This window comes from Ochotona princeps, chromosome 24 (genome assembly GCF_030435755.1).
Source record: "Ochotona princeps isolate mOchPri1 chromosome 24, mOchPri1.hap1, whole genome shotgun sequence".
Lineage (NCBI taxonomy): Eukaryota > Metazoa > Chordata > Mammalia > Lagomorpha > Ochotonidae > Ochotona > Ochotona princeps.
Window position 1 is genome coordinate 11,891,040 of NC_080855.1, and position 27,387 is coordinate 11,918,426.

General features: G+C 43.9%; 1 protein-coding gene and 1 long non-coding RNA gene across 13 annotated transcripts in view; one reads left to right on the forward strand and one right to left on the reverse strand.

The window, feature by feature from the left end:
• RBFOX1 (RNA binding fox-1 homolog 1) overlaps positions 1-27,387 on the forward strand; it is a 1,600,707-nt gene that overhangs the window by 1,151,399 nt on the left and 421,921 nt on the right. The window lies entirely within an intron of this gene.
• Positions 10,943-15,080, reverse strand: LOC131483278 (uncharacterized). The gene is made up of 2 exons (XR_009247608.1): positions 15,007-15,080; positions 10,943-11,920 (listed from the first exon to the last, which is right to left on the reverse strand). It is a non-coding gene; the product is annotated as an uncharacterized LOC131483278 (long non-coding RNA).

Consider the following 27,387-nt stretch of genomic DNA (forward strand, 5'->3'; position numbering starts at 1 on the left):
GCTCGTTAATTGCAGTAGCTGAGAAAAGTTAGTTAATGATGAGCCTGCTTGCACCACATTATAATTATGATGGTAGTTCCCCTATTATTAGGGCTGAGTAGGTGTTCCCATTAGAAATCTTAATTTTCAAGCTGATTGTCTTAGCCATTTTAAATTACATCGGGCCCCATCTTGGCAGATGCTTTCTGAAAGCAGATATGCTGTTTCCCAAAATTATTTCTGTGGTAGAGCAGGAGTTCTCTCCTTTAACCGGCACAAGCTGCAAAGTGTATTCTGCCTTCCTGGACTGTTTAGTTCAGCCCCAACCCACAGTATCACATGTGAGGAAGTGCAGATCAAAGGAAGAGTCTGTTGACCCAGAGTCTGCCTCAGCAGACAGGGTTAGATCTCTTGGGGAGAGAGAATTTTTTCCAAGTCTGCCATGTAGTGGGAGTTGAGCCATGCTTTTCCTGCCTCTGCTTGGATACAGAATGTTTTTGATTACAAATGATAGAAACTGAATTCCAACTCAAATGAGTCTTTAAAAATGAGGTTTATTGGTTCATGAAATTAAGAATTTAAAAGATATGTTATCTTCAAGCAGGGCTAGCTCCAGAGGTCCATCTACTGTCCCTAATTTTCTGATGGTTCCTGTTGACTTTATTCTTGAACATATTTTTCTTATGGGTAGTTGTAGTCTCCGGATCACATTCTTTGGGACTCACCATACAGTCATCTATCATCTGGTTTCCATCTACAAAGTCAGAAGAGGCGTCACTTCTGCTTGGATTACAGTCTCACCTCTGCTCTGATATTTGAGGACAGAAGTGACATGGCTTGCTGCAGGACAATCAGGGTGCCCAGAGCTTTGCCAAGACCATCCTATGGAGATGGAAGTGTCACTCTCGGGGAAGTGAAGAGGCTGTGCATGTGCATGGATGATTCCATACAGGTCCACTCCCTCCGCCCACTCTCACCTGATAGGCAGAGGATGTAGGTCTTCATGGCTGTCACTGGCCAAATTCCTCTTCAAGCTTTGATTTTTACCTCCAGCCTTAGCTTCTCTGAAAACGGCTCCATTTGACTTGTGGTGCTCAGTAGTGCCCTCATGGTAAATATGTGCAGTTAAGGAGATCACAGTCTGCTTGCATCCTTGCCAGAGCTGTCTTAATTATACCAATGGTATCAGAAAGACATGCGATCTGACAGTAAAGAAGAAATTCAGTGAAACAAATTGCTCCTGGTTAAGTTGCCTAATGTAAGGGTTTACGTGAGTCTCTTGGAGGTGTGAATGTAAGATTTTTGTCCCCAAATATGTGAAACATTTCTCCTTCAGGGGGGAGATAAGGTGAGTGGCACCGAGCCCAGCAAAATGTTGGTGTCCCACATGGACACCAGTTTGTGTACTGGCTGCTCCACTTCCCATCAATCTCCTTGCCCTAGACCTGGGAAGGCAATCAAGGACAGCCAAAGACCTTGGGACCCTGAACCCATGTGGGAGACCAGGAAGAAACTCCTGGCTTCGGATCGGCTCAGTTCTGGCTGTTGCGGCTACTTGGGAAGTGAACCAGTGGATGGAAGATATTTCTCTATGTCTTTTTTTCTCTCTGTAAATCTGACTTTCCAATAAGAATAAATTTTAAGGGGAGAAAAGTGCAACACAAGTTATCTTCTGGGAACAGTTGGGTGTTCAGCAAGAAGTGAAGTAAGGATTAGCCATTACTTCATGAAAACTTTATTTTTAAAAACCAGTATGTGTGCATGTATGATTCTGCTATGAGTATTTTCTTTTCGTTAGGTTAATTACAAATGACTATGGTACAATTTAAAATTTTGTATAAAATTTGTCTTTTAATATGATCATCTATTTGGAGGGAACAATAGGAAGGGGCGAATTTCTTTATCTTTTATGAATCTGGGTAACTTGATGGACATAGACTCGTATAAATTCTGCAATAACTTAACTTTTCAAAACAAACATGAACAAATTGAAAGCTCCAGAAGGTTCATTCTTGGAGACTTAGGTCAGAATCCTGAACTTTCCTGTGTCTATTGATTGGAATAAATCAATAAACATGATGTGATTTAGTCCCTACAGACAAGCTTAGACATCCAACCTTTTGTGTTAGTGTTTCCTTCCTATTGCACCTTCCAGGAAATTGGGCCTAGGAATGGAGAACACTGGTTGGATAAGGAAAGGCATTTTTTCTGTTCATGTGCTTATTCTCAAGGAATCACGATAAGACACAAAGTACCATGAGCGTGATTTGCACAGAAAGACAGGTCTCAGACGCTTCTGTTCTTGATACTAAGGTAGATGAAACTCACTCTACTTAGACATTAAAGCTGGTTAAGATGTCCCTTGTCAAATAAAGTCAACAGAAACAAATATGTTTTGTTGACATCTCTGCAATTTTCTTTCCAATTTATCCTACTGCCATTCCATTATTTCCATTATTAATATTTAAACAAATTTGCTTATTCTGCTAGAATATTGAATAGGCCAGAATGTATTGATGGGGTGGAGAATGAACTCTGTGGATAGAAAAGCACTTAAGATCGTTTTGCAGGACCTAATTCTTCAAGCCTGGGAAATAGCACCTACTATGTGCTAAGTTTTGTTAAGATTGAAAAATACCCTGGAAGCAAGCCACTGCTCTGAGATATTTCCAGCTCGGAGGAGATTGACTCTAAGCACATTAGTTCAGGGAAGTGGTCAGGTGAAAGACATACTGGAGCGCGGAGAATCGGCCACCTCCCTCGCCTACGTAATTAGTAGATCCCATTGGCAGTTGTGACAAGCATTGCATGTGACTGTGAGAGAGTCTGAAAGATAAAGGTTCCTCACCGAGACACACAGGGACCTTTCTTATGACTTATCCAACAACAAATCATTTGCTTGAATAACCTCAGTGACGGGACCTTTTCACAAATCATGTTTGCATGGCGTTAATTGTTAGAAGGTCTCCTTATGCTAAACTGAGCAGATCATCTACTCCTGCTTAGATTTAAAGGAGGCGTTTACACAATGTTCACATTATGTGGGCAGTTCTAAGTAAGTGGCAAGGGAGAGTCTTAAAATTAGTTTGGGGACTGTTGGACCTTTTGCTTTCAAAAGTGTGCTTGCATGTCTGAATGTTTGCATGTTACCATGCGTACCTATGAGGTGAACAGTTGTGTTATGTCAACATGTTATCAGATGTTTTATGAATGCTGTTTTCTTTACTGTCTTAAACAATTCTACGATATGCATTGTTTTCAATCACGCATTACAGTGGAGGAAACTAAAATGGAAGAGTTTAAAAAGTTGGTCAGCATTACATAGTGAGGGGTAGAATAGAAAATTTAATGTTATTTTAAATTACTTGAGCCTCAGAATAACATATTGACTTAAGTTAGGATCGTGTCATTGCTGTCAAGCTCAAATAGCCTGTATGTGTTTTCTTGTAAATTATCATTTTAAACTTCCCAGATCCTCTTGTCTTAGAGAGAGCAATAATTTTTCTCATCATACACATTCCTAAAACCATAACATTCATTTTAAAAGTCAGAGCTAAAGCAAACTTTCAGAAATTTTCCCCGTACATGCTCTGAGGCTGAAGTTCGTGTCATGGCTTTTAGATCTCTTCAGTGCTGCCAGTCCTGAGAAAGGAGATGGTAGTTGAAGAAGAGAAGGGGTGATATGCCCAAGGTTTAGGCCATAGAAGATCTACAGGCCACCTGCCATCCCTGACCCTACCCCCTCTCTACTCCTCACCAAATGTTTGTCATTCAGCCGTTGGGCTGTTTATTTGTAGATGTATTATATATACTGTTTTCCATACTTAGCTTTCATCTTTAACCCTTCACTTTAATAATGTCATAGTATTCCATTTTATGAATAAAACTATTATGTTTCTACTGATGCATATTTAAATGTTTGGTTTAGGGTTTTTTTTTTCCAATTTCAAGCACTGCATCTATTTATTCTCCTATCTCCAAGTATTTGTGCATGCATATTTATAGGATAATTTCTTAGTTATGCCCTGGCTGAATCAATCTGCTTTCCATAGATAGTACTAAGATTTGCCCTCCAAAAACATTTCATCCATTTACATTCCTCCAATGTATGTGATAACCTATTTTCTCTACAACAACAAAAAGGTGCCTTTTAAAATACATTTGCCTTATAATAAACTCACACCTTCTGCTGTCAGACTGTGAAAGGCTGACGGAAATTTACAAGGAGCTTTCCCATTCTGCCCCTATTATGCTTGATTATGCAACTAAATATTCAGCGACTTCCCTGCTATTGAGTGTGGGAGAAGGCAATGGCATTCTCCTCGGCCCAGGGTAATGGAAACAAGCTCACCTGAGCATCTTTTCAGTTTTACAATTGCAGGGCTGAAAAGCCGCCTGTGTGTGTATGCACCGCCTGGCAGTTGGCCGGAATGAACGCTGTGTAGGCTCTCGAAACAGGAAAACAGACCATATGCTTCATGATGAAATGAATTCACAGGACAGACTCTCACAGCAAACATGTGTAGTACAAGATACCATTTCAATTTGAAAATGCATGTATGGTAAACGGAAGGTTGCAGCTCATGCAAAATGCCGTCAGGATGTAGCGTTGCCATGGCATCAAATGAACTGTGATGCCAGTGGTTAGGTTCAGGTTTTTTGTTGTTGTTGTTGTTTTGAGTGTTGGTACTCTGAAGTTGGTTGGGGACCTACAGAACCAATCAGCATTGTGTGAGCGCAAACCAGCAGGGATCGGATTGCTTAGTTCCAAACTCCAGACAGGCGTCACTCTCCAAACTGAATCTTAGAAGTTTCGAGTTTCTGGAGTCATCAGTAGCTTAGAAAGATTGGATAATGATGGTGGAAATGACAGTATCTCCACACCCCCAAAGCTGCCCTGCACCCACATCCTCACATTAGTACCTCGTTGGAAGAAGTGGAAATACCTTCACAACAGTAAGAATTCGAACAAGAAAATAAATGTCCCTATGATTTCCTTTGGTTTGTAATGGAAACATGAATAAAATTATGATAGTCTGTTCCAGGGAGATCATGGGCTTATCTACTTCATGTTCATTATAATCCACTGAAGAAGATTCTAAGAGCCTTTTAATGAACCTTTTAATTTTGACATCATCATTATAGAGTTGTGTGAGAAAATATGGAGGGATTCTGGGTAGACTTTTGCTCTGTTTTTCCCAAAAGTAACATTTTGAAACACTATAGTTCCTTATCCCAATGGAAGGTGGATCTTATTGATATAGTCCGATTTGATCTTATTTAGACAGTGATACAAGCTACCAGTTTCAGTCATGTGTACTCCTGTATGTCTGTGTGGTGTGTGTGCCAGGATGGGTGTGCAAGTCTGCATGCTACATGTGTGTTTGTATTGTATATGTGTACATGTGGGCTTACATGGCTTCTCTGTGTCTATACAGCACGTATGACTGTGGTGTGTGGGCACATGTAGTCAGTCCTCCACATGCTTCTCACATGGGTTGGTTCACATGTCTGCCACCGCAGTCGCTGTGCGTCAGTGCGAGGGTCTTTCATGATGCCTCCCTCTTTCCTGCTCCCCTCCTGCTAGAGCTAACACCTGGCAACTGCTAATCCATTCTGTATTTCTGAAATGTTATCTTGTCAAGAATGTTGTAGAAATGGAATTAGGTAGCTTGCAGCCTTTGGGGAGTGGCCTCTTTACTCTGGGTGGTACCCTGAGACTCCTCCATGTGCTGCATGGCTGACTTACCTCACCCTAGGCACTTACTTTTTTGGTTCTGAGCAATTCTATCTGGATCAAGTTCAAAATAAGGAAAAATTCTAATTTTATGGATGCATGTGTGGAGTGGTAAAATCATCAAGGAAGGAGAGAAAGAAAGGAAAGGACGGTCACCCTTGGGATGTTTAATGGCAACTATCCCTGGGGCCACATGCGGTTCTCGCTAGTTGATGAAATGCTATTCTGTGTGCTGTTGCAAAAGCCTTTTTATAGATATAATTAACATTTGGATCAGAATACTGCGTGAAGCAAATGAAGCAGCCAAGATGTGGATGGGCCTCACCCAGTCACTTGAAGGTCTTCAAAAAAAATACTGAAGCACCCTCCTGCCCCCCAAGGCGGGGTATTTGCCTCCAGCAGCCTTAAGGCACAGTGGCTCTTCCCTGGGTCTGCTGCCTGCTGGCCTGCTCTGTCAGTTCCAGATTCACAGCCCCCACAACTCCAAGAACCCAGGGTATCTTTGCTAGAGACCCTGGGGCTGAGCAGGTAAAAGCACGCCTCTCACCCAGTAATGTCTGTCAGAGACAGGAATAGGGAATGAGGGCAAGCATGTGGCAGACTGCCTGGGTCCAGATGCATGTCTGGTATTTGAAAGAACAGTGTCCAGGATCCGGGAACCCAGCGAAGAGCATCTCAGGTGGAGTTGGTCATGGATGCAATGCCTGCCTCATACACTAGATCTGTACCTTCAGAATGGAAGTCAGGACTTGAGTCTCCAGCTGGCTGTAGTGCGCTTGTAGTCCATTGTAGTGTGTTACATTCCCATTTCCTGCCTCCCCCTGCCCCTGTGCCGCCTCATTGCTGTGGCACTGAAGAGCACATGATTTACATAAGAGGCAGTAGTGCTGAGACTAGCCATATGCAGATGTGGTGGACTGTGAGAAACCCATGGAGTTCTTGCCTCTCCTCTCTCCCTTCTGATAACTGGGCTCCTGCGACACATCCATCCCATCTGTGCCAACAGAATGTTGGAGCCTCATATGCTTGGAATGAAAAAGTCATCTTTGGCTTGGCTTTGGTCATATATACCAATTATTGCTAATATAGGCACCAGACGATTGTGTTTTATTATGTCTTTGTTTTCCATTAAATGTTTGAATTGGTTCCTTGGGGGAAGTTGTCACACTAATTAATAGTTTTTTTTTATTTTTCTTTACATATCTCAGTGTTATCAGTGCAACTGTGGCCATGTGTCTGTTCTACATACTTGGGGCATTAATAATAAAAATAATAATAAAAATAGAATGAATTTCTCCCCATCCTTCAGGAAGATATCTTAGTGATGTCTAGAAATGCTAAATGGGATTTGGCAAAACCTGAAGAAGATTCTTGCTCCTGCTACTCATGTGCCCATGGGTCACAATTGTTCATTTTGCCCCTTTTGCAAAAGTATCTTTTGGAAGCTTGAGGATGTGGTTGCAACATCTTATTAGGGATTTTTTTAGCTGTTCTGTGCGTTTCTGCCTCTCATTCATCCATTGAACTTCAGGAGCTGGAAGTCAAGAGGTACACTCTCCTGTTCATGGACTTAAACATAACTGTTTTAAGCAGGTGCAATTTGTCATGCTTGTTGGTTACTTCAGAGTAGATAACAAAATTCATCATCTATTTTGAAATGATGCCCTACTACTATTCTTAGGAACACTAATTTCAAACCTGCTTGGCACTTGATGAACTCATTTTTATAATATGTACCTTTACATATATATATATATATATATATATATATATATATATATATATGATTTATTTTATTTTTATTGGGAAGGTAGATAAACAGAGAGAAGGAGAGACAGTAAGAAAGATCTTCTGTCCATTGTTTCACTCCCCAAGTGACCACAGTGGCCAAAGTTGAGCCGATCCAAAGCCAGGACTCCCACGCGATTCTTCCTCCGGGTCTCCCACGCAGGTACAGGGTCCTAAGGCTTTGGGCCATCTTCGACTGCCTTCCCAGGCCACAAGCAGGGAGCTGGATGGGAATTGGAGACACTGAGGTGCATGATGATTTGGTCACTTGGTCAGGCAATGTCTCCAGTCAAAGGAAGTCTGTCTGCCTCTGGGAATCCTCATCCCAGAGACCTTGCTCTCTGTCTGCCTCTGGGAATCCTCATCCCAGAGACCTTGCTCTGTCTCCGGGAATCCTCATCCCAGGGACCTTGCTCTGGAGCTACTGTGGATGATGAGATTTCCTAGTGCAGAGGAAGTGAGCTCTTCCCCAGAGAGCCCCTTTTCTTCATCTGAGCAGGCAGGCTTGAACGTATCTGTCTGAGTACCTGCAAAAATGCAAACCAGGAAGCAGGAGCCTTAGGCACCAGTCAGGGGACAACAGGTGCATCTGACTTCCACAGCGAATGCCTTGGATGAGAAAGGTGATGCTCTCTCCCCAGGAGACAGGCTCAGAGTTCCGGGGGCTACCCAAGGGGGGTTTTCCAGGCAGTGAATCACTGAACACATATTTGTCCCCAGCACACCGCCAAGCAGTGAGGGTTTCCCACTGCTGCTGACATTTACTGTAAGAGGAGTCTGCCTTCCTCTCACAGAGCTGCTGCCAGCCTCTCACAGGGGAGCCTGTGTCCTGCCAGCAAAACCCCTCCCAACACAGCAAGGCCTGCCAGGGAAACCAGCACTCGTCCCCTAAGCATTGCTGTGCCAACAATAGTAGAATGAGGGCTGGATTTCACATTGAATAGTGCGTTAAAATATTACCTAGCATCCACCTGTCGCTCTCCGTCTGCCAGATTGACTGGTTGTCCGTTCATTCATCCATCCAGCCATCCATCATCTGCATTCTTCCGCCCTCTCTCTCCCTCTCTGGTTGACTGATTATTTCCCATTATGCAGATGATAAAACTGATACAAGAATCCAGAGTTCATGATTCCTAGATGAATGAGCAGCATGATAAACTGCAAGCGTCTCCCATACTCCTTTTCTCTTTTCTCCTCCTCCTTCTCCTCCTTAATTGTTAAAACTCATGGTTTTTGTTTGTTTTAAAGCCGGAGGAGCAGTGTAAGGTAAGTTGCAGTACAGCTGCGATGTCATCCTGTTTTGGCCACTACATGTCATGAGGTCCTTAACAAGTCACCTGCCGTGATCGCTCTGCCACACTGTATTTCAGTGCTGACTTGTTGGCAGGACAGCAAGGATCCCGGGCAGATGTGATGCCCATCTTGTTTAGCTCCCGGGCATCAATAATTCCTAAGCTAGCGAGTGTATCTGCAGCTCGACACTCTCAGATCTTATTTTTCTTAATATTAACCAACTGAGAGTTGAAAGGGTTCTGACTTGCCTAAGTTGAAGCATCAGGGGTCTACTGGCCAATTTCTTTTGAGTATTACCTTGTTTGATTTGGATGAGGGGGCAGGGGATTGTATAAATGTCACTGCAGAGAGCCCCTGTCCCTTGGTGATTAGTAACCTTATCAATGCAGAGCAAAGAGACATGTTGAGAGCTTGGCTTTGGAAAATGGCACATAAATGAGGGAGTTTTGTGCTGGTGCAAGTGGGCACTGGGCTGGTGGAATTTTCCTCCCACGAGTGGTGACTGACCCTGTGTACCACCAGCTCCATCCTGTATCTCTTGGTTCTCCTCTTTGCTTTCCCACTCCGTAGAACCCTACTTTCTCCCCTGTGCCTCACACTGAGAGTCCCCATAAGCTTGCTCATCATCTCAGTTGGTAAACAGGTGAATACTTAGAGGATGTTTTAGGTTGGATATTTGATTTTTTCCTACATTAAAATAATATGTATCCATTGCAGAAATTCAGGTCATAAAAGAGAGCAAAGTACATGAAAGCCTCCTTCCAAATCATTCTCTTTTAATAATTTATAATTTCTCCTCTACACGCAGAGAGACAACCACACTGCAAAATTTCATATGCATCCCACGTCTCTACTCATTGTTCCGACCTGGTGGCTATATAGTGTAGCTATATGGTATAGTTACAACTACACCATAATTTAAGCCCAAGCTTCCCTTTTCAAGGGACCCCCTAGGTTATTGGTCTAAGCCTCTTTTTAAAAAATGTTGTCATCGTAGCACCCTTTTGCAATGTATAGGGGTGTGGGAAATTATAAGTGGACTGTAGGACAAATTGCGTGCTTCTCAAGTTAACCCTGAGTCATACACTGAAATAATCACCCCTTTACAGTGGCTCCTTGAAGTGAAAATCCAGTAATGATGTTAAAATGCTTCCCAGCATTTCAGAGAGGATTATCTCTGGGAATAGCCGCCTTTCTGCGGCAGCTCCAGGTGCCATCCTGAGCACAGTCACTCATCAGGCAGGTCACACTCTCTTCTTGTCAGGATTGGAACGTTGAGGGGTTCATAGAGTAGGCTTGGACCTTGCCCAGGTTTTACCTGCAAGCGTGTGGTTCCTGCTCTCTTCTGCGACAAGGAGCTGCAAGGTGGTAGGGAGAGCTCATATTTGGCCCACAAGCAATACCCCATGGTATGAGGCTTCCTCTAACTAGAACATAAAAAATTGCCTTAAAGGCTACCGAAGACCCTGACCCTCTCTCCTGGAGTTTTTAGTTTTGAGTTTGATTCCTCCAAGTCTCAGAGAATAGAGTCTAACTAGGCTATTTTGACTTGCCTCTTAATAGCCAGGGAGAGAAGGTGACTCTTTCATCTCCTCATTGGATGGCTCTCAAAGGTGGCCATGGGAAAGCTTCCTTGCCTCACACTAGTTCAGGAAGCCCCTAGCCACCAAGTCACAGGGAAGTGGCCAGGGGCAGCCGAGGGCAGAGCTGGCACGTGGATTTCACCTGCTCCTCTCGTTTATATCTCGGCGGAGGCGGTGTTTATGCCCTTCGCATATTTCACCGAGAAGCCTCAGCCACTTCTTAGCCATAACTTCCTTTGCTTCCCGTTATGGATTCCTCTTCCTAGATCTACTCCCCAGTCCTTAAAAATATTCGTCCCACATTATTTATTCACTCGGCTATGCATACCATCCAAAGACAACAATTTTGCCAATAAACTGTTATCCTAATGAATAATTCATGCCAACTCCATTCTCCTGACATGAACAAATATATTTTCAAATGGGAGGAGTGTGGCTCTATTTCAGTCTTAACTCCATTTTCTCGGCTAATATTTTTTTTTAAAGGTTTAGGGATGTCCCGCCTTGGGTGAACTCCATAGGGAATAATTTGAATATGCTAATTAAAGGAAATAAACTGTGCCACAGAAATGTTGGTAGATTTATAGAAGGAGTTTGTTACAGCGACAGTCAGGTTTGAATGTAGAAAAAGGAGGCACATCCCATAGTATTTCACAGTAGGAAAAATGTGGGATTCTTGCCTGATAAGAAGGCAGCATCAAGGATCATTTCCAATCTCACCCCATCTATGGCCACAGTTTCTGACACTTACTTGAACAGGATATGAGGATGATGGTGATAATGAAAAGGATAAAAAGATAAAGTTGTGATAGCACAACATAACAATTTTTGAGTTCCTAGGAAACTCTCGCTGTTATGCTAAGGCAGTTATGTAGTAACAGTGTGTCTCAGGCTCAGCACTTACAGGTTTTTTGGGTCAAATCCTTATTGACTAAAGAAGGGATGGACCGTGCATTGGTTGCATGTTTAGAAGAAGCCCTGCCCTTTTCCTGCGAGGTACCACAAGCACCAGCTCCTCCAGATATCCCCAGAGGGGGCCATGTGTCCCCTGGAGGATGAAGTCTTCCCATTGAGAAATGCTGACTCGCATAACTAATCATACCTTCATAATACTCTCTGGTGATCCATGCACTGATAGCCATATTTTCAAACAAAGAAATAGAAACTTGGAGTAAACTTGAGGACCGAGCTTTGGCGAACGTTTCACTAGTGGCAGAATTCGTGCTATTTTGTTGCATTAAAGTCTCAGCATCATTTTATTTGCCTTTTCTGTCTCATGTGGCCTTTATTTTCAGCTTGAAGCATACATGAGAAGTCTTTAAGAAGTTCATGGAAAATGTGCATTATGAAAGAGCATATATAGATTTCAAAAACTTTTCTACCCTCAAATAACTTCTTTTTCAAATTCCTTTTTTTTTTTCCATAAACTATTTGAAATGCCCTCATATTGTTGACACAAGCAGTATTTTGGCAGGTGTACACTGAATAATTAATGTTCTCTTCTGTTTTGCACAGAGGGTAACTTCCAATTCCCGAAAACCTTTGTGTAGAAAGAGTAGATGATGTGTAAGTTAGCAATTATAATAACAGAAGTGGTAGTAATAATGCTAACCGGATCTCTGGCTGTTCCCGGTCACTATTTCCAGAACCCTTGTTATGGGAGATGAGATTTGCTTGTAGCCCTTATTTAATTTCTAAGGTGCCCCCTGTAGGTCTGGGTGGACTGATGGAGATTGGTTTTGTGCTTAACTGTCTTCTCAGCACCTAAAATAGTGTCCAATGCCCAGTGAGGACATAGTGTCCTATGCCCAGTGGGGACTCCTTCCTTGCTGTTTGGATGCATGACTTGGTTAAGAGACGAAAACTTCTGGGCAGTTATAGCAATGAAGCTTTGACCCCATGCCATGGAACCTGAGAGTCTCAGAGCCCCCCTCAAACTCCTCCTGTGCCTCTGCCAAGCCTTCCAATCTCAACTGTGTCCGCTCTTCCATGTCCCTCCCCACCATGCCACTGTGTCTCTGTGATTGCACTTGTAGGTGGCATTTCCTCTTGTAAGTGACTGTTAACAAATGTTCTCTCCAAATCTCACTCTAGGCCCCTGGCTCCCTCTCTGCCTCTTGCCCAGAATGCCTCCCTCATGGGCTCCTTGAACCTCATGGGGCATTCATCCTCGGTGTCTGCAAAGGGAGCCAGGTTGGGTGTTGGGAGACTCCTGGCTCCAAGCTTGAACCCCAGGGCTGCCCTCCAAGAAGCATGGTTGAGCACTGAGACTGGTGAGCACCTCAGTGGGCTGTGAGGATTCCATGAGAGAGCACTGAGCAGTGCAAAGTGTTCTTAGTAAATCGCCTTTGTCATTAACGCTGCTTCCTCATACAGTGTGTGTACTCGGATTAGATATGAGAACGCTCTGAGAGTTTCTAGGAAATAGACAAAAACATAAGCTTATTGTGCATGAAAATTTTAACAGTTTATGTTTGAGGGGTCTTCAAAAAGTTCATGGAAGATAGATGTCGTAAAAGTAAATTTGGAGTGCATTTCAACTTTTTTAGACACTACAGTAAACTTGCTGCTGGACTATTTTTCTTTTTTTTTAATATATATTTTTATTATATTATTTATGTATCTGAGGTGAAGGGGGATATTGAGGGAGAATTCCCCACCCAGTCTCCCACCCGCCCAAGGTCCCAGAAGTGGGGCATGCTGAGATACTTGCTCAAGTGGTCTTAATAGTCTTCCAGTTATGGATCGCTGCCAGTCACATCACTCCCAGCTCGATTAGGTCATTGAAGAAGCCACTGATTGTCACAGTCCATCATGGAGTCTTCATTTGCCCAGTATTTCACTGCCCAACGTTTAGCTGAGGTGGTTGATTGACCTGTTCCGTCCTCCGTCCTCTCCTAGTCAGGGCTCTGAGTCCAGCAGTTCGATTGGGGAGATCACCAAAGAGACTTAGAGGTGTTCCCAGCTCAGATTCCCGCATGTTCCAACAAGCACCGGGTCCAGCACAGTCCATCGCCACAATCAGTTGGTGGTTGCAATCGCTGGGCTGGCTCCGTTCTCAGTCCCGACTTGCACTGGAACCAAGGTGTTGCAGTCCAGCCTGGTTCTGCCCAGCACGCACTCGACTCTTTCATCAACCAGTGGGGTCTGCAGCCCAGTCGGGGCGACCCACAATAACCCCCACCAGGCCCGCCCCTCACCCTGGCCTGCCAGTATACATAGCATACTAGTCCAGTCTGTCCCGCTTCCCATATGGCTCCAGTACCTGTCAATGGGCATTGAAGCTTAGTGCTGGACTATTTTTCATGCACTTTTTGAAGTGCCTTCCACATGCACCTTATATCCACAACTAGATTATAAGACTAAACAAAGAAATTTCTTTCAGAGTGGGTCTTTAATGTATTGCAGAATTCAGCACAGCAAATAAAGTAATGGCTGAGAAGCCACCTCTATGTCCAGAATATAATTTTCTCCGTGTGCTTGGAACTCTGGTGTCTTTATCAATAACACAGTAGACGCTGCTTCCATTTGCTGCATCTACCGGAAGAGTCATTGCAAATGGGTTTCTGGATAGGGTAAGCTCTCAGCCAGGGCTCTCCCAGCAGCCAAGCTGCAGAACTCTAATAACCCCATTATCAATCTGTCTTCGTCCCTCCCTGAAGTTCCTGGGTCCTTTGAATATTGACTCGGCTGATGTCTTTTTTTTTATTTGTAAAACTTTGCTTAATGGAGAGCCACAAGCAAGCTAATTACTGAGGCCCATCTCTGCTCCTGAGTTCTGCTTAAGGGAGGCTAGGTCCACACACAGAGCAATTTCCAGGTTGAGCTGAGGACTGCAGGCCCAGTGCTGGCCCTCGAGGCTGTGGAGATGCTAGGGGAAGAGTGTGGCATTCACAGACAGGCCGACTCCTGGCTCCAATTGTCCCAGGAATCTCATGAATTTGGACCATTTAGGAAAGTCTCCGTTGAACCTTACTGCTACTTTTTCTAAAAAAGAAGCATGAAAATTAGACAAGTCAGGGATCACCGTGCACATCTAGAATTCTGCATGCTGGCTCTTAAGGCTCAGGGGGGAGAAGCCAATCATTCTTTAGCTTTCTGTTTTTACCTGTAATCTGCATGCCCCAAAGGAAATTTACTACCATGGTGCTTTCAACTCCCATCAGAAAAATCTGCTCCCCTCGTCGCCGTGCTCAATAATGTCTCTTTCTTATTCCCCCATACCCCTCCTTTCCTAATAAAGTAGATACTAGAAGCAGATCTTCCCACTAGTGTGTTTATAGTGTGAAAGACATTGTTATTCCCACCATGGTAGTGATGGATGAAAAATACATACTTCTCTGTCCCCCACAAACACCCTTTGATCCTCAGGCTTTTATCAGCAAATCTGAAGTGTTACCTTCTGCAAATTAGCACCACCTCCTGAGAGACTGTGCCAAGTTCCATTAAATGTAATTAGTATTCCCGTTGTTGCTTTCACATTGGAAAAAGGAAAGCAAGACAGAAAGAAGGAAAACTGTCTGCAGGCCCCAGTGAAGGCCTTTCACAGCACCACACTGCAGCAGCAGAGCGGGGAGGTGGCCAGGAGCAGGAGACAGAGCTCTCCACATACAGCTGCCGCTTCACCTTGAGTGGAGCCCAAGTGAAAGGCACAAAAAGCTTCATTCTTGGCTTTTCAAAGCAGAAGTTGGCTTCCCAGCGCGGAGTTAAACAGCTGGCATGTCACCTCCCCCAGACACAGTCTAGGGATCATGGAGATGCACTGTTCTTTCAAACCTAATCTGCCATGGGGTCCCAAACAAGGGATATTCTAGTGCTGTTAATTTCAAGATTACATTACATTCAAGACCCTCCCCATACAGTTTCCATGTAAATGATTCCAAACCAAACAAAGGCTGTCGCGTATTTATGTTCCTGAGAAGCGCATGATATAGAAATGATATTTTAATATCCAACAAATAGAGAAGAATGTCTAAAGAAAAGCACTGGATATCATACATGCTTTATCAGTAGTAATTACTAGTTCATTGATTACCATTTTGTTTCATTAATTACAACAAAATCATGAGATTTTTATGATTCATATGATATTGTAAAAAGCAGTTCTTGTTCTGACTCCTCCTCTTTTACTTGACACCGTAGGCTATGGGAACTTAGTTACAACCAAAGCTACATTTAACAATCCTGATGGTAGTCCTGAACATTGAGTGCAGTGGTTCGGAGATGGCTTGGAATGCCCACTTGCCATCCTAAAGTGTGTGGCTCTGTTCCCCATTCTGATGCCCTGCTGATGTGCATGGCATTGGCAGCTGGCAATGGCTTCAGTAGTTGGTTCCCCATCACCCATGTGGGAGACCTCAGTCCAGTCCCAGGCTCCTGGCTTCAACTTGACTCCACCCTAGCTGTGCCTGGCATTTGAGAGAGTGAACCAGCAGAAAGAAGATCTTTCTCTGTTTCTAACTTTCAGCAAAGTAAGATGAAATGTTTTTTAAAATATCTTTCCAAAATAAATGTACGTGGTAAAGGATTTGCAACCACAGCACAGGACCCCTGTGGAAAGCACCTGTCCCACCCAAACCCATTACCTGACACTGAAGCAGAGGTCAGGAGCAGCTGGTGCACACACATCTGTGCTACACAGTGCAGGAAGGGAGCGCTGCCCTCAAGTGTTCCGCGTACAATGCAGTTCCATTTGGCTGGTGATTTTTTGTTGTCTTGGTAGCCATTTTGACTCTTTACTTCTTGTTGCCTTCCTTGTATTTCAGCATTTGTCATTTCAATTACAGTGCCGCGCACTATTTTTACACTTGGAATGCAATTTTCAGAAACACTGGGGAAAGAGCAGTAAAGATATTAGGAGGTGGTAGTTAAGTCTGAGAATGTCTCCATGAGGGTGGAACAAATTTAGGACATTTTTTATTTTAATCATCTATAAAGAAACTAATTCCATAGACCCATCTACAGTAAAGTCCCACTTATAGCACAAAGAATCATAAAATTGAATAAAGCAATATTCTTTAGCTCAATGACATAACTATTACATTTTACAAGTTAAATAACTTACCGTTTGTAACTCGGAGAGTCAAGGACAAAAGGCAGATATGCCCAACCCCTTGTCACACCAATCGTTCAGGCTTCTCTCTAGAAAGAGTTCAGTCTGCGGTGGGCGTTTGGGGCAGTCTTTAAGCAACTGCTAGTGTCACTCACGTCCTTTGCAGGGATGACTTTCTCTGAATACTGGCTCTCCTTCCTACCCGCTGTCCCACGGATGTGCACTCTAGGGAGGCAACATGTGATGGCAGGAGCACGTGGGTCCCTGCCACACCAGGGAGAGACTTGGAGTGAGTTCCCATCGCTAGCCTGGCCCCGCCTGGGCTAGTCAGATGTTTGGGTGAACCTGTGAATGTAAGATTTCTCTGTGTCTTCCTGCCTTTCCAATAAATACACTGAATAAACACTTAAAATTCTAAATGAGAAAGAGTGAGAGCAAAGGGAACTGATGTTGGAAGTCTAGTCATTCCTTAAGCAAATACTTATGGTATACCTGCTCCCTGTTAGATGCTGGGTGGTGAGGGAAGCCCTTGCTGAATTTTCATTTCTAGAACGGATGGTCCAAGCAGAAGGGAAAAGAGCAGCTCTAGAATTCTAGTATGCTAGCCTGTGGTGAATTCAGTCACTTGTTCATTATGCTTCCGTTTACACGTGTTCTAGGTTATCTTCTAGATTCCATTCACTCATCCCCTTCCTACCAACACAGTGGTTTTGCTCTTAGGTTCACGTGGATGTTCACATAGTGGCATCTTTCCATCTAGTCCCTGTGACATTGGAGGATCTCATCATATTCACAGTTGAACGTTGATGCAGTGATCACATGTTGATCATTAGGACTCCACTCCTCTTGTCAACATTTCCTTCAGGAAGCCAGTCCAGAGTCTGCCAGCGGATGATGACGTAACTGGTGTGGAGTTGGGCATGTGACTACAATATACTGTTAAAAACGGAAAGAGCCATGTCCAGTCTGAGCTCTTGAATAATAATACTGGGCTTAACTCACTTATTGTATAAACCAGTTTGAGCCCTGGATTTAGCTGTGTGCAGGTAAAGCATTATAATTAAAAATAACAGTAATTGAAAGGCATCTTAATATGTTTGCTGCTTTTGGGGGCTGACTTTGCACAGGAAAATCCTGAGGAAATACAGTATGTAACTGAATATACTAGAGACCTGTGAAAGGAAAGAGTATTAAATGAGTATCTGACAGGTTGAAGTCAGGAAATCACACATTCTACAATCTATAATTTCCACAAAAACACATGCATGTGATGAGTCATAGTGCAAGACTTAACAGCTCAATTGGAAGGGTAGAAGAACTTAAAGAATACTGGCATGATATTGGTATTGGTTTAAAGCTTAATGAGACATAATGTCATAAAATCCAGCCATCATTTAGGTACAATTTAGTCTTAGACACCTAAGCATGCACGTATCAGAGCAGCAGTGATTTCGCATAGTACATCTCAATGTCACTGTGTCTACTTTTGGTATAGTCTATACTCATCATACGTGTGAAGCCGCATAGGAAACACATAGATGTGTTTGCTCTCCTTGTTTTTCTCTGATTTGTTTTTCTGTGTACTTGCTGTAAGTCAAGTCATTCAGTAAGTGATCTACATACAGTTCCTTTAACTTAGTGGACTGTTTGAGGGTTTCCTCGGTAGCATGAAGGAGTTAGTAGCTAGATCATTCCTTTTTGTTATTGAAGTAGCATTGCGTTGTATAGATATGTCACCTTTTGCTTATCCTTTTGCTTGTTAATGAGTACTTACACAGTTTTCAGAGTCTGTCCCTCTCCAGGTTTCTATGTGCCCATGGTTTCTGTTTCTCTGGAGTGGGTATTTAGGAGTGAACTGTCTGGGTTGTACCATCCATGTTGTTGAAGTTCAAAGCACTGAACCATTTTTTAAGTCACTCCATCATTTTTTATTCTGATAAGAAATGTATAAGTGTCTTAATCATACCGCATCTTTGAAAACGCTTAGAATTGTGTGTTTTTAGAATCACAGCCATTCCAGGAGGCCTGTAGTGGCTTAACTGGTGTGTCCCTAATACCGAGTGATGCTGATCATCTCTTCCTGTCCCTGACCTTTTCATGAAAGCACCTTGTTGGTCTGTGAAGTAGAACTTCAGTGAGTCCTGCAGAGTCTTACTTGTCAGTCACTACTTCCCTGACTCTCATGTAGAAGCTAGCAAGCGAGCATCTGAGAGGGCAGGAGGGAGGGGCGGAATCCTTCCTTGCAGGATCAGAAACATTGGACAGGGAGCTGAGTCTTGCCGTGCCCTTTTGTATCTGCTGCAGAGCTTCCAGGCCAGTGCTGGGAGGAGGGTTCAGGTGCAGCTGTGTGTCCATGCTGTGGAACTTGAACGTGGCACCTTACTGTATCACTGGATACTTTCCCAAGGTCACCTCTTGCAGCTGCATAAGCGTTGATATCATGTTTCTTATCTTTGGATGAAATGAGCTGCTCTCCCTCTCAGGTAAAGCTGGGTTGCTGCCATATGTTCTCTCTAGGAAAAGGTTACTCTTTGAAGGAGTTGAAAAGACTCATGGATTATCCATTTACCCCCTGAGCCTCCATGGGCCCAACAAAACACACACCGTCTTTTAGTCTTTTATCGCACAGGGTGTCAAATTTCGAGAGTTCTGAAAGCAGAAGCCTTAGTGGCTAGGAGTCAGGTGCTTAGCAGTCGTTCAACATTTGGATCAACTCATCATGACATGTAACAGAGATGGACCTCAGACCACTGGATCGGTGGGGAGCACGCCACTTGAATCAGATGTTTTCAGCTGTAACCCTGGCCCTGCATGCCGTGTATGTGATTTTGGACAAGCTTCTTAGCCATGTTAAGCTTTGGTTAACTCAGCTGTAAAATGGGATTAGTAGTAATACTCAGCCGCGAACACTGCTGATAGGATTGAATGAGATAATGCCTATAACATGCTTAATATCATCCTGTAGTTCTCCAGCTGCTACAATTCCTGTTATATTATATGTCACATCGTTGGTGCTTAGAGGAAAACCTGGTCTATAGTGCACATGTAATGACTATGTTTAATTCAGACATAGTTAAGCTGTTGATTCACTCATAAAGTAGACAGAATATTTCAGGACGTTCATGGAAAATGGAATGCAATGGAAGTTTATTATGGTGGGTATTGTAGCACAGCAGGCTAAGATGCCTGGGGTCACATCCTGCCCTCATTTCCAATTCTGCTTCCTACTAATGTCTGAAAGGCAGCAGGTGATGGCCCGTGTGCTTGGGACCCTGATGGTCATGGGGGATATCCTGATGAAGTTCCAGACTTCTAGCTTGGACTTGAAACCAGCCCTGGCTGTGGCAAGCTTTGGGGAGCACTCCAGCGTCTGTGTGTCTGTCTCCTCTTTTATGTATTTCTGTGCTTTCCAAAATAAATAAAAAAATAAAGGCTTACTATCCCATGAAGTGTCACCCAGAAACAACTTTGCAGATAGGTTCCTGTTGTGGCCCACCAGGAGGAGCAGTGAGTGAGCAAGCCTTTGCAAAGTACTGTGGGACTGAGCAGCTGGCATGACACTAACCAGTGAGCACTCAGCCCAGGAGTGGATGTCCCGATGTGGGGAGGGGTGAGGATATTGCTGCTGCCTGTGAACGTGGACTTGCTCCGATGGCCCTTTCCCGATCAAGAGGAAGCAGCCCTCAGGCCCCGGTGCCTGAGCCTTAGAGTGGTCAGAATTCGCTCAGGGAGACTTGACTGGGTTTTGCATGTTGCATGCTGGTTTTCAATAATGCTTTCACAGGAATCCGCCTTTTAGTTCCCCGGGACAGATTGCTTGCTCTGACTGCTGCTGTCCCAGCACACTGCATTATTCACTAGATTGTCCTGGGAACCTGGGTGCTTCCACAGACTTCTAGTGCACAGGTCAGCAAAACCTTTTTCTCTAAACAATCTGATCATAAATATTTTAGAGCCTGCAGATGCTGTGGCTCTCTGCTCCAATGGCTCACCTCTTCTGCCGAGGCTCCAAAGTAGGCTTGGCCAGTGCATGCATGAACAAGTGTGGCTGCATCCCAATGAGACTTTCCTCGCAGAAGCAGACGGGGGTTGGCCAGTGGGCCATGGTGTGCCACCCCTGCTTGAGGGTTCTCAGAGGTCCAAGGCACAATCACAAGCCGTGCATGCAGACTTTGGGATCACCAAGCCTGTTAAGTGGGTGATTTCCCCCAGGGTAGTTGTTCAACATGACCAGCCTCCTGAGTTCATCTGATACAGGCACCAAAAAAAAAAAAAAAAAGGTGGCTTGAGTTTCCAGAACACACAGTCTTTTTAGATAGATTCACTGAAAAAGACCAAGCATGGAAGGTCTCATAGCTAGTCACCTGATCGAGGGCAGCTGCAAGGAAACATCAAATTTAATCTTCACCTGTTATCACAGGGATACGGGCTGGCTCTAAATAAGTGCTGAAAGCTTTTGTCTCTTAATTCGGTTAATGTAGTAACTGTTGAATGCATTTGCCTGAGGTGTACAGGGGACACATCAGACTGCAGTGATGACTAAGTCTCATCTTGCCCATGTGGGCACCAGTTCATGTCCCAGATATGCCACTTCTCATCCAGCTGCCTGCTTAGGTCCCGGGAAATCAGTAATGGATGGCCCATTGGGACTCTGCACTTGCATGGGAGACCCAGAAGAAGCTCTTGGCTCCTGGCTTCTGATCAGCTGAGCTTGACCATTGCAGCCATTTGGGAGTGAATCAGCAGACGGGAGATCTTTCTGTCCCTCCTTCTCTCTGTAAAATCTGATCTGCCTTCCCATTAAAAATAAATAAATCTTTAAAAATAAAAAGCCACTGCCAGTGATATTAATCTCTCGCCTGACCTCAGGATGCATTTATGTCTTCAGTAAGTCAGACACACTTATCCTGATCAAAGATACTTTCCTGGCCATGTTGGTTTGTATCTGCACACACCTTGACTTCCTGCAGTGACCCAGTTTGGTTGGCTTTTCTGATTTAGTTAGTGAGACCGTAAATAATCATCTACTCTCCTTGTTTATGGCCAACAATGCTGTTCTGTTATAATTTTCCCCGACAGCACACATGGTGGGTGATAAACTGGTAAAGCTGCCACATGAATGAGAGCTCTGCTTTTATCTCTGTGGCTGTTTGTTGAATCTGATACAGAATTAAGTATAAGGTTCAACTTTTGGGGGATCAGACCAGGTTTACACGATATATTCTCAAGTGTTAATTTTGAACCCTTTTTGGTAAAGGAGAGTAAGATAAAACTATAGCTCTCATCTACCTGAAAGGTTGCTTAGCTGGGATTTTTTTTAAGGAAAATACTTAAATTATCCTTGCATTTAGAGTTTCATTTTCATTGAAAATGTAAAGTGATTTCATGTGCAAACAATCTCAATGTCTTTCTCTCCCACCCCCGCTCCTGCTTACTCAAGGCAATACAGTTCTGAAAATCTCCTTGGAGAATCATTTCCTCGGCCTTCCATCTCTCTCAATGATTTGCTCAGTCTCCACAATTTGTCTGGCTCGCTCTTGAACTGATTTATGATTCACCAAAATCTGTGGGAGAATTTGCCAAGCTTCAGACCAATTAATTCTGTTTGCTGTTGGACCTGTCTGATAGGTGCTGGCCCTTCCCTTTTGTCACACACCTCTAGATCTAATGGCACACATGACTCGCTTCTGTTTTTCTTAAGTCCCAAGCTGACTGTGCAGGAGTGATTCCAACCACAACAGTTACATTCCAGGCAGGTGCAATGCCCTTTATTTGCATACAGAGTTCCTTGGAAGAAAAACACACACATACTCACAGACAATTTCCCCAGGATTTTTGCACAAAATCCTTTTTTCTCAGAGAAATAAAAAAGTTTTGTTTCTGTCCATAACAAGCCTCGTATCGATGCTGACGATCACACTGTCCATTCTCTGCTTTCTAACACTGTAATTAGAAGGTAATAGTGATAATATCCAACGAGCACTATTAGGCATAGCAATGCTTACTGTGTCCCTGCCAGCCTTGTAATGAACTTTGCATGTATGAAGGCTTGAAGTGCTTATGTGACTCTGGAAGGAGAGGACTGTCCTTATTTCGTTTTTTTCAGGCAGGAAATTGAAGCGCAGAGGTTAAGCGAGTTACAGGTGTCACTGAGCCAGGAAGGAGAAAAGTGGCTGGAAGTCTGGTGCCCAGGGATGGGCTAGGCCTCTGGTCAGGCCTAGGGCAGGGCAGGACACAGCTCTCGCGTTCTCCTGATCTGGTTTTCAAAGTCCTGCTCTGTGTTTGCACACCCATATTGATTCAGCTCTCAGGTCCCTTTCACAGTACTTTGCAGGTTGAGTAAGACCTTAAGGCACAGTAAGACTCTTTTGTTCTCCTTCCTATGAAAGATAAGAGAGTTCCCTGTGGTGTTACAAAGGTTTCCAGGAGATTGACTTAGGAAAAGTGATCTTCTCCTAGATTCCCCTGCTCCATGTCTACTGTGCTATTAGGGTTTTTTTTTTTTTTAAAAAAGGCCAGAGCATTTGCTTCACGGTGAAAATATTTAGGCAAAATATTACCAGGAGGAAAGTTTGTTTTAAGCCTCAAGGTTAGGAAGAAGCAGGTCTCAGGCTTGGGATTTTGTTCTCCAGGCTCGTTGGAGAGCTGTGAGGTGCTAACAGGCAAGGCTTTCCTGGAAACGGGCAGATAATAAATATTATAAGCTCGCAGACTGTGTGGTCCCTGTCATGACTGCTCAGTTCCAAAATCAAGTCTGGATAGTCTGCATACACATGAATGGCACCGAATAATTAGGCATCTTTATTTTCAATAACAGGAGACTAGATGTGTCCCACAAGCCTTACTTTGCTGACCCTCTCCTCTCAAGCAATGGCTGGCACCTTCAAGGGCTTATATCCTGCCACACTGACTGCCACCTGCATGACATGTTCAAAGTCTTGGAACTTCTTTGAGACAGGTTCTCCCCAAGATACTAGATAGGGAAGTTGAGGGTTTAATTGCTATGGTCATGTTAATGGGTTAGACGCCAGGTTCAAACTCCATTGCCTCTTTTTCTTCTTGCCTTCTGCAATTTTATTCTTTAGTGACAATGGTCAGTTATGGTTGTCTGGGAATTTTAGAGTGCCTTTGTTTATGGACAGTGCCACCCCACAGAAGAGAGCTTTCTGAATCATCGTGTGTGAAGTGATTCTTAAACAATTGCCAAGAAAAAGAAAGATCTCAGACTACAAGAGAAAGGATTTATTTCTTTGGCATTGAGAGTGGAATACCCCACGTCACCAGCTGACCATCACAGTTCTTCAGTTGCTGAACATGGTTTGCAGTCATCTCAGGAGAAGAAACCTGTCTTTGACCTGGATAACAGCGTGGAGGGATGGAGACTCTATACTTTCTTCCAGTTGTAAATCATGTGAAGTTGTCATGGGGGTTGGTCTCTCCACTTTGTAACTAGTTGGAGTCTTCGTTAAGAACCTTAGCTTGGGGCTCGGCAGCATGGCCTAGTGGCTAAGGTCCTCGCCTTGATCCCATATGGCTGCTGGTTCTAATCCCAGCAGCTCCACTTCCTCTCTGTCTCTCCTCCTCTCAGTATATCTGACTTTGTAATGAAAACAAAATAAATCTTAAAAAAGAACTTTAGCTTCAATTCTGAGGCCACGAAAGAATGTCTGTCCTCCCTCAAATCTCCTGTCTTCACGAGATGTCCTCACACTGGATGCTGAGCAGTCTCTCAGTAGTAGATTCCAGAAAACTTAGCTCCGGGAACATTCCTGCTAGCTTTTCGTGATCTGGCTGTTTTTTTCTTTTTCTGGATATCTGAGGTAGGGGGTGGGGAGCTGTGGCTTTTGATGCCTGGTTCTAAGAGGCATTCCCTCACCCTCACCCTCATCTTCATTCCTCCAGGGACAAAGAGCAGAAACCAACTTGAGGTTCAATTCATCCAGTAGGAAAGATTTGCTATGAAATTTTTTTTGTACATTCCAAGGGCTATAAAGAGAGGGGAGGGCAGCAAGACGCACAGTGGATGAGACAAGAGCAGGAGAGGCTCACAGCCCTGAAGAGCAGTCCATCCCTGCCTCAGCAGATCCTGACCAACCCAGCAGATCAATGTGTAACTACACTTGGCACCCTATCCCAGTGAACAATGTTGGGCACATCCTAGGCACATACTAAAAAAAGTTTAAGATACATATTTTTTTATCTGAATGAACTGGAAAGAGAGAAATGTTTCATCTGCTGGTTTACTCTCTAGTTGCCTGCAATAGCCAGAGTTGGGCCAGGCCAAAGCCAGGAGCAGGAACTTCTTCCGAGTCTCTCCCATTGGTAATGGGGTTCAACCACCTAAGCCATCTTCTACTTTTACTGGATCAAAAATGGAGTATCAGGAAAACCAACACTAGTGCCTGTGTGGGATGCTGGTGCTGCAGGTGGTGAGTTTGCCCACCTTACCACAAGGCAGGCCCCCCGGGAATGTTCTTGAATGAATGCTAAGTATGAACAAGAGAATGATATTCCTAATTTCCTGAGACAGAGAATTGAACGAGTAGGCCATGGATTGATATTTATCCTTTGTCTCAGTAGTGTAACCACAGTGGGTTGAGTCCCACAGCATGGTTGCTTCTTTAGAGTGCTGGTACCTAGGAGAGGGTGAACTTGATCTGGGGAGAAAAGAGAGTCACTTGAGGGCCCAGCACGATAGCATAGTGGCTAAAGTCCTCACTTTGAACGTGCCAGGATCCCATATGGATACTGGTTCTAATGCCAGAGGCCCCACTTCCCATCCAGCTCCCTACCTGTGGCCTGGGAAAGCAGTTGAGGACGACCCAAGGCTTTGGGACCCTGTACCCGTGTGGGAGACCTGGAAGAAGTTCCTGGCTCCTGGCTCCAGACTGGCTCAACTCCAGCCGTGGCGGCCACTTGGGGAGTGAATCATTGGACGGAAGATCTTCCTCTCTGTCTCTCCTCCTGTCTGTATATCTGACTTTCCAATAAAAATATATAAATCTTAAAAAGAGAGAGAGAGAGAGCCACTTGAAAGCAAGTAGACATAACCTGAAGATTCACTAGAATGTCATGCTGAACAATTTACAGAGGATGGTGACAAGAGTTGATCTCAGATTTTGCAAGATAAATCAATGATTTTTCTACAGCACATTTTCTGTTGGTGCTTTTGACCACAGAGCATCATGAAAGCATCTTGTGTCTTTATTTTGGGGATATCGATATTGATTTGTAGAGATTTTTCGTATTTCAGCTATCACATGTCTTTGTTCTTTGCCCCTTTACTTCATCCATACTTTTGAATAAAGAGAGGGTTTCCTTTCTAGCCCAGGGCTCCTAGAAGCCTGTGTTATTGATCGCATAGGTCTTGAAGCAGGGCTACATGGCCCTGTAGATAGCAGACCAAGTAACAATTTCTAGGCAGGAATCAAAGAAGAACTAACTCACAGAATATCAGCTAGGGCTTCCGCTTGCTGGTAGAATGCAGTTGAGAAAGTTCAGGGAGAACTTTTCATCTCTTCTCAGTTTGATTCAACAAGAAATATTTGGTACCTGCTGTGGTTGGGCATGCTGTTAAGTGTCATGGATAGTTTCTGCTCGCACAGAACTGGCATTTTCACTGGAGGAGTAATTTGAAAGAGAAAATGAGTAAAGTTTCTGGAGGTAATGGTGGCAGTGGAGTTCATTATGAGAAGTAGAATGGCAGGGAGAGTGGTCTGGATGGCTGGAGGTGGCTTGACGCTCCGGGCAGGGCGGGAGCCTCTGGAAGGTCAGGAAGAGGGTGGAGGAGAGGCAGGTCCAGGAGCACATCTCTGCAGAGGAGGAACCTTGTGTTGTAGTCTCTGAGCCATGGGAAGCTGCTGGAATCAGAAAAGAAAAAGAGGACAGCATCCAAGTTATGGGCCCCAGGAACTATAGGGCGTGCACACAGAAGAGCTGGAGCTGGGAGGTTTTAGCAGAAGCGTCAAGGAAGAGATGAGCTCATTCGCTGGATGACTCTGAACATCTTTGTCTGCTCTGGCTGTGGGTGTCACCTGCAACCCCCTTCTGTGGTTCCAAATGCAACAGGTGCTTTCACTGAAGCGTCTCAAGTAAGACTTTGTGACAATCCTCAAGGTCTTGTGGCACGCAGCCAGCCCTGTGGGGATGTAGAGCTTGAAGCCAGCACAGTATAAAGGTTTGGATGACAAGCGTGTACCCAAAGAGAGATGAGCCATCAAGCCTGGTTACGAACTCATGTGAAACCTTATGCACATGGGGACTGTGAAACTCTAGGTGAAGCTTGAGCTTTTAGGAGTCGGAGCAACCTTGCTTCTAAATATCCAAGCTTCTGCTTATTAATACAGAACCTCAGAGAAGATTCTTGGTCCCCATAAGTGTATGTTTCAGTGATAGTAATTCACAGTATGAATAATGCTTACTCATAGTAATTATTTAATAATAAACATAATAATGCTTACTCTGTGACAAAACTGTGTCTAATACTTAATGCATTAACTTGTTGAAGAACTAAAATGAACAAGTAAAATACATATTTATGCCCCATTTTTCAGACAAGGAAATTAGCTTTAGGTTGTACTTTTTGAAGTCTCTAAAAGGCAGTGTGTCCATACAGTTGACCTCATTGACTCCACCTACCAGTGGGACATGCTGGAAGCATTCAACATGGAAGGACTTGACACAGCGTCAACCACAGAGTAGATGCTTTGGAAGTTCCATGTTCTGTTGCTCTCTGCAGGTTTCAAATATTTATGGCCACAAAATTAATTCTAAGGAAAGCAAATTGAAGGTGGTGTTTGTATGTAATTTTTTTCCCTAATGATTCCACTGTGCCCCTGAGCATTTCCACATTTGTATTTAATCACAGAATCTCGGAATCACAGAATGCTTCTGACAGGTAATTTCCTTAATGCCGTTGACAGAGATGGATTACATTGAGGTCCATTGGATTCGTG